The sequence below is a fragment of the Enhydra lutris genome, unplaced genomic scaffold (assembly GCF_002288905.1).
Source record: "Enhydra lutris kenyoni isolate GAN:26980312 unplaced genomic scaffold, ASM228890v2 scaffoldscaffold31, whole genome shotgun sequence".
Lineage (NCBI taxonomy): Eukaryota > Metazoa > Chordata > Mammalia > Carnivora > Mustelidae > Enhydra > Enhydra lutris.
This window is the reverse complement of record NW_019154115.1, coordinates 2,972,129-2,979,915: the sequence shown is the minus strand read 5'-3', so window position 1 is coordinate 2,979,915 and position 7,787 is coordinate 2,972,129.

Below are 7,787 nucleotides of genomic sequence, written 5' to 3'. Positions count from 1 at the left end.
GAAACTGACCAGCAGAAGCAGCCACAGATGGGAATGCTCATGGGCCTGAGGGAGGTGCATTCCTGTCCTCCCGTTTCCCACGGCTCCCCATATGGGGGACGGGAGCTGAGGGGAGAAGGCTGGGAGAAAGGAATGGTGCAGGGGCTCCTATCCTGGAGGAAAATACCTTGAAGAGGTCTTCCCTGTGGGTAGCTGAGGAACAGCCAAATCCAGAAGGCCCCTTGGGGAGTCAGAGTAATGGGCACATACAGACCTGAAGTTCAGAGCCCCGAAGCAGCACTGGGACCCCACCCCAGCCTTCTAAGCCAAACCTTTCACAGCCCTACTCAGAGCATTCCTGCTCTCTCGAAGCTTTCTCTGTCCCCCTCCTCAGCCCTGATTCCACAGCTACATTTGGTCAAAGGAGTGACCCATCCCTCACAAGAGGGTAGTTGTAGGCACAAGGACCCCAAGCGCCTAACATCCCACCATGCTGTGAGGCCTCAGAACTTGGTGTCCACCCAGGCCTGCTGTCGGCTCACTGCAGCAGCTCTTACTGTCCCTCCACCCAACACCACTAGCACCCATGGCGGGGGGTGGGGAGGCAGCAGAGACTGGGGAAGTCTGGAGAACAGTGAAGCAGACGGGGTAGGGAACACTGAGAGGGCACAGGCTCTGTCTACTCAGGGAAGCTGCTACTCAGCCCCGGTCAGAGGGACCACGGGAAAGCACACCCAGTCGGACAGGTAATGTGATGTTTCAAGAGAAGCTGAAAATTAAATTTTTACTGAAATGTCCAGTTTTAAAACATTGGCAGAAACCTCAAAAGTAAAATGTTTATGGACATGTACAGCATGTCTGGAAATTCCAACTTACTGTGTGCTCACTGTCTGGCAGGCCTGTGACTATCTCACAGGCACAGGCTAGACACCACAGCCTTAGCTTCCCCTGGACCTGCCCAGCCCAACCCTCTGAAGACCATGTCAGGGCTTAGGGCTGGACCTTGTGAGGTGCACACAGGAAACCCTTCTTGGCTTGCGTGGGCCCTGGTCCCACAGCTCAACTTTCCCTTCGTGCTCTGCCTGCCCCCTAAGACTCTGCCCAGATGTGCAGAGTCTCCCTATCTATCCAAGCCTGACTCCTCCTTTCAGGCCCATTCAGAGTCACGACCTCCACCTCCTACCCCAGAGGGTCAGCATTTCCCAGCAGGATCCCATTCCTGCATCTCTGTTCTCTATCCTAGCTATTCTAGATGCATTTTTTAAAAAAAAGATTTTATTTATTTATTTGACAGACAGAGATCACAAGTAGGCAGAGAAGCAGGCAAAGAGAAAGGAGGAAGCCAGCTCCCTGCTGAGCAGAGAGCCCGATGAGGGGCTTGATCCCAGAACCCCGGGATCATGACCTGAGCCGAAGGCAGAGGCTTTAACCCACTGAGCCACCCAGGTGCCCCTAGATGCATTTTTATTCGTTTGGCTCTATCCTAAATTGCTAAGATTGCGGTCTGGCCTGCTAAGTGGGGACAAAAGTAAAAACCCACAGGGGGATAGTCAGTGATGGCCAGGCGATTGGCAGGTAAGAGCTAGACCTTTTCTTCTTCCGTCAGGGCACTCAGCTCACCTAAAACATATCAGGTCCTGCCATGGCTTCCAGGGGGCAACCCAGAGTCCTAGCCCCAAAACTCTGCCCGCAGGGCACTGGGCCTGAGATGGGAGTGCCACCTGGTGGCCACTTTGGAACAGAGCGAGTCAGCCCAAACTGCAGCTATAGATAGTCCCAAGCCTTTCTGGAGACAAACTCCTCCTCCCTCTGCCCCACCATAACCCCACGGCCAACCCCATCTCTGAGCCTCTATTCTCAGTGCCTAAGGCCTGTGTAGAGCAGGATCTCATGGGAGTCATGTGGCGCCCATCCAGACCAAAGAAGTCTCCTGACTCAAGTGGCTAGGAGGTCAGAGAACAAATGCTGGCATGGCCACTGACCCAAGTCTGGCAAGGCCTTGCCTCAGCCTGAGCCTCTGCTCCTGTTTACAGAAGGAGATACAGCAGCTATGCTTCTTCTGGTTGATCTCCACTCTAGGCCACAGACCAGCAATGCTCTCTCATCCTACTTTCTGCATGTCCTTCTTGTTTGTAGGTTGAAATGCATGTGCTTTTTATTTTTTTATTTTTTAGATTTTTATTTATTTATTTGACAGAGAGAGATCACAAGCAGGCAGAGGCAGGCAGAGAGAGAGGAGGAAGCAGGCTCCCTGCTGAGCAGAGAGCCCGATGCGGGGCTCGATCCCAGGACCCTGAGACCACGACCCAAGCCGAAGGCAGCAGCTTAACCCACTGAGCCACCCAGGCGCCCCTGCATGTGCTTTTTAAAACTAGCTCCGTAGGACAGGTATCCCAGGACCCTCCCAGCTCTGATGTGATGTCCGAGCCTGCCGTGGCCACCTGAACAAAGAAACACTTGCAGACATGTGGTCTCCCACAAACCGTGCCCAGTCTTCATAGATACAGTGGTCTAAGAATCCCAATTCTTGACATTTGGTTTAGCCTGGGAGCCCCTCACAGCAGCCCTGACAGCGGTCACACAGCCTCTCACGTACCCCCAGCGACCATGAGCTCACCTCCAAGGCAGGCTCGTCCACCTTACTTAGCTCTGATGCATCCGTCTCCCTCAGGGGAAGACTCCTGCCCAGTGGTCCTAAATCTGTCCTCCAAGGCCACACAGACCATGTCTAATCCCTCTCCCTGGGATAGAGCCAGGGGATTTCAATAGGGGATTTCAACACGGAGGTCATGTCCTTCTAAATCTATTCTTTTTTTCAGGGTAAATAACCTCAGTTCCAATTCAGTCCTCTCATGGGGTTTTGAGGGTTTTCTGTCATCCTGGCTGACTCCTAGGACATCGGCAGTCATTTAACAAATGTCTACAGAGAAGCTCTTAGGTGCAGGGGAGCTGGGTTTGTTAAAGCCCACCTCCTTCAAAAATAGGGTGGCAGATCAGAACACAACATTCAGGGAAGAGGCTGAGTAGCAAAGTGTTGGAAGACTGACTTCCCTCTTAACCAACCCCCTAAAGACACTGCCTTATTGGGCTGAGTGCTAAATGCCACTGATCTTAGCCCAGAGTCATCCTTGGGCCAATTCCCACCTACCACGAGTGGCTTTCTGGAACACTGGTTGAGAAAGATGGTGAGTCTGAATCTGGGCCCAGGAGGGGGAAAAATGAGACCCCATCGTCTTACATAAGAGCGATTGGTTTTCTAGTCCCCACCATAGGACCTTAGACCGTGCCTACTCCTGTCCCTCTTTTTTTTTTTTTTTTTGATTTTTATTTATTTGACAGAGAGAGAGACTCAGTGAGAGAGGGAACACAAGCAGGGGGAATAGGAGAGGGAGAAGCAGGCTCCCCACTGAGCAGGAAGCCCGATGTAGGGTTGGATCCCAGATGACCCAAGCCGAAGGCACACGCTTAATGACTGAGTCACCCAGGTGCCCCTATTCCTGTCCCTCTTATCAGGGTTGCCTCGTCAGGACGCTGACTCCATCAGTCATCTAGAACATTCGCCAGCCCAGCTCTGAGAGCCCTGCCAGCTCTGATTCACACATTGTCAATCTCCACTCCAATCTTAGCAATTTAGGTAGGAAGGGAAGATGTCAAGCAGGACACAAGGGAGCTCCAAGAGGTTAGGCTGTCTGTGAAAAAGACCCAACCCTCAGCCAGTCTCATTTAGAAGACTGAATCCCTTCTAAGAAGCAAGTTGCCACTTCCTGAAGGGATAAGTGCTGAGCAGGCCTCAAGGTGCCTCCCACGGGCTTCCAGGCCTGGCACTCAGGCACGAGGCCCCAGGATATGGACCGCAGGAATCATGCCCATCCAGTCCCACCCCAGTCCTAGAAAGGTTAGTCTCCCAGCACGTCCACATCCCGTGACCACAGGAAGCACTCATGTGTAAAAAGGGGGAGTATCTACCTCTCAGGGTCGTCATGAGGGTTCAGCTGAGATGGCATCTGTGCGTGCCTAGCTCTGGGACTGGCACAGAGAGGGGGCTTGATAGATGAGTACTAGTGTTCCGCATCACTGTCAGCCGCTTTGCCAGGGTACAGGAGGGCAGTGCCTAGATCTCTGCACGAGGCATTTCAAGCATACAGGAAGCTGAATTCTGTCAGCAGCAACTGTAGGGCGTGAAGGAGCCAGACAGGGCTGGGCCCAGGGAAACCAGGGGCACAGCCAAGCCGACCTAACCCCCACCCAGGCCCAGAGGGGGCTTGGAGAGGCTGGGTAAGCACACGGGGGCCTGGAGGTTGGAGAAGATTTAACCCCCGCCCTTTCTCAGCAACATGTGATGCCATGGCCTGTGGCAGAGGTGACAAGAGGCCAGCACAGGGTAGGGCTCCAAGAGCTTGGTCTGGGGCCCAGGCCAGATGGGGCCCATGTGCCCAGCAAGCTGTGCCAGCCCAGCCCATGCCAGCCCAGCCAAATTTGAGTTATATCAGGAGAAGGGATCTGTTCAGAAAACTCACCCATCTTTGCATATTTACATATTCTATTTTGGGGTCTCTTCCTTTTTTTTCTCCCCTTAGCTTCCTAGAAAAGTTCTCGTGAGCAATTCCAACTTCACCTCTGCTGAACTGCAAAAGCTCACTCTCAGTCTCATCTCCCCTCCAATTGCCAACCATCTTCCCTCCAGCTACTCTGTCACAGGCGAGGTTCCCCCAGAGCTCTCCAACTTCCCTGCCTCTGCTGCCCCCACCTATTAGGGCCTCGACCCCTACCACTGGGCTCTGGGTCCATGACAACATCTCTGCAAGGTTGCCGTGGCTCAAGTTGGCAAGTCCAAGGTTACAAGCTCCAGTTACCAGATCTCTCCATGACCACTCACAGCACCTGACCAAGCCCTCTTTGTCCAGTTCCTTCCACTCTGGCAGCTATGACAACTCCTGGTCTCGCATTCCCAGAAGTGGCAGACACCCCCCTTCCATGTTCCCCGGCCACTGGTCACCATCCCTATACAGTCTAACTCCTTAGTGGGGATCCCTTTCCTGCTAGCTATCCCTGAAGAGGTGAATTCCCTTGTCACATGACATAGTCCCAGTCTTCAACTTAAGACTTCCTGATCATTATTATCTCCAACCTCAGAACCATCCAACTGTTTGTTCTACAAGACATCCCCACCTGGCTGTCCCATGGCACTGTGAGCCCAACATGTCCCCTAACTGGGCCTGCGTTCCCAATCCCACGCCCCACCCCTTATTTGCTGCCCCATCTACCCACGCCAACCCTGCGGTCCCTTCCCTCTCCCCCTCATCCCCACAGCAACCCTGTCTTTCACATCTCCCTTCCCTCCCCGCCACCCAGCCCCCCTGCTGCGGCTCTCCTCGAGGCCCCCACTTGAGTCCCATCTGCAGGCAGCAAGCCTCCTAGCTGGTCTCCTACTGCCAATCTCACTTCCCACAAACCCAGCCTCCACGCAGCTGTCAGGTTACCTCACAAGAATCCGGCTCCCCCACTGCCCTGCCTAAAGCCATCCAAGGAGCTCTCTGGTGTCAGGAGAAAGCCCAAGCTCCTCAGCCTGGTCAGACCCTGCAGCACCTCTCCCACACAAACAAACACACACACACACACACACACACACACACACACACTCACTCACCAGCCAGGGGCAGCAGTGGGAGGTACACCAGCTTTGGAATAAGACAGACCTGAGTTCCCAAGGCCGACTTGCCCAACGCCTAACTGAGACTGTGGACAGATGACCTCACTTCTCGACCCCAGTGTCCCCACCTGATAACTGCGGGTAATTAAGTATGTTCCCCTTTCCCAAGATGCCGTATGAATGATGATTCCTCACTGTTAATTGGCTCTCCACCTGCCCTCCCCTCACACCGCCACACTGCCCGGTGAGCCCACGGTCAGTGCTAAGTGGATCACAGCTTCCTCACTGGCCTCCCTCCTGCAAGTCTGCCCTACTCCCCACCTGTTCACACACAGCTGCCAGTGACCTCTCTAAAATGCAAAGCTCACTCTACCCTGATTCGAAATCTCCCTCGATGCTCCAGTGTCCTTCAGAGAGAAGTCCGAACTCTCTATGACGTGGCTTACAAAATGACCCAGCCTCTGCTTGGCTCAAAATCCACCGCCACATAGGGCCATAGGACCCCTGTTCCTCCCACTCCAGCCCACTCAAAACGTACTCCTTCCCGCCCAGTTCCTCCTCCCCCTCAGCTCTAGGTCGGGCACCACTCTCTCCAAGCAGCTCTCCCTCACACACATATCCCCACCCTAACACATACCCCCACCCTAACCAAAGTGAGCTCCCCGTCCTAGGAGCCCCAAGCCCAGGGGACCTGCCTCACCGGCTCTCCCCAGGCCTTAGTGTAAACATCTGTTTTTCTGTCTTCCCAGTGACGTGGCTCTGTGACAGCAAGGACCCCATCAGTTTTACCTGGCACAGAGCAGAGGCTGGATAAATGTTTGTTGGAAGCGTGGAGGGAACAATGATGAGGAAGGAGGCCTTGGCCCATGGAAAGCCCCAGACTCCGTCGCAGCACTTATCAGACTCAACATATATTATTTAAAATGTGGCCAAAGGAAGCAAAGCCAACTTGCCAAGACCCTGGAGGAAAGAGCTGACAAAGAAGGGAAAGGGAAATCGTGGAAACAGTTCAATTCTGGGAAGCCCTACAACTGGTATTTCGGGGTCAGTTCCAGGGACAGAACAGGGTTACCCAAATGTCTCACAGCATAAAGGGGTGGGGGAGCTCCAGCACCTCTGAAGGCAGTCCCTAGGGGCAGAGGATGACTTGCCACAGAATGAAACTAGCTCTAGGCAGGCAGTAGCGTGGGGAGAGGTAGGGCTGTGTCAGGCCCATTTGACCAAGTGGTCCCACGAGGATGGAAATGGTCTTTGTTTCCACCACAAATGAGCCAGGGACACCGCGTGCAAAGACAGAGCTTTGTTCCCGAGCACAAGGAGGCAGATGGGCTCCAATCAGACCACTGAGGCACAAAGAGGCCCGGCACCAAGAAACCGGGTGAGTTCCGAGACTTTCCAGCCAATGCGAACACTTCTCAACTAGAACAGAGAGGGGAAGGCCGCAAGACTTCACATTTTCTGGAGGAGGGAAAGAACAATGTGCTATTGAGGCCATATCTGGAACCATGGGTCCCCCCTGAGTACCTCCTTTAAGAGCGTCACTGATAAACCGGAAAGCATGCAGAGAGAATAGGACGCGTCAACACCAGCATAAGCCAAAGGGCCAAGTGACTTGCCATTTGTCTCCCTCACGAGAGCCCCACTAGCAGACCAGAGGGAGTGGGGACTAAAGGCCAAACGCTCTGGGAACCAAAGGACAGAAGAGGCAATCCTTAGGAGTGGGGACACCTCTCGTCCCAGGAAGCGACAAGCACGAGCTGAATGTCCATGACTGCGGATGCCGTGGACAGAACGTCTGCCAAAGGCCCAGGGCAGGAGCAGACCCCTGCGCTCCTTTCCACTGAAAAACCATCTGAGGGGAAGGATGTGACAAAGTATTCAAAGCACACGAAACCCACTCGCTCAACTTGGACGTGTCTGCGACGCGGTAGGGAACACTGTGCCAAGGGGAACGAGAGCTCAGGCAGATGGAGCGGCAGCTTGGGGGTTGGTGCCCTCTCTTCAAGATGAAAGCTGAGCCCTGTTGTGTTGGTGTTGTTGTTTAGTATTGTTATTTAACTGCTCTTGTATTTATGCCTTCAGGACAGAGAAGAGGGCCCTGCCTTCTGGCACGGCTCTGAGGCCTGCAGTCTGGCTCTGGAGTCATTACAGCATCAGT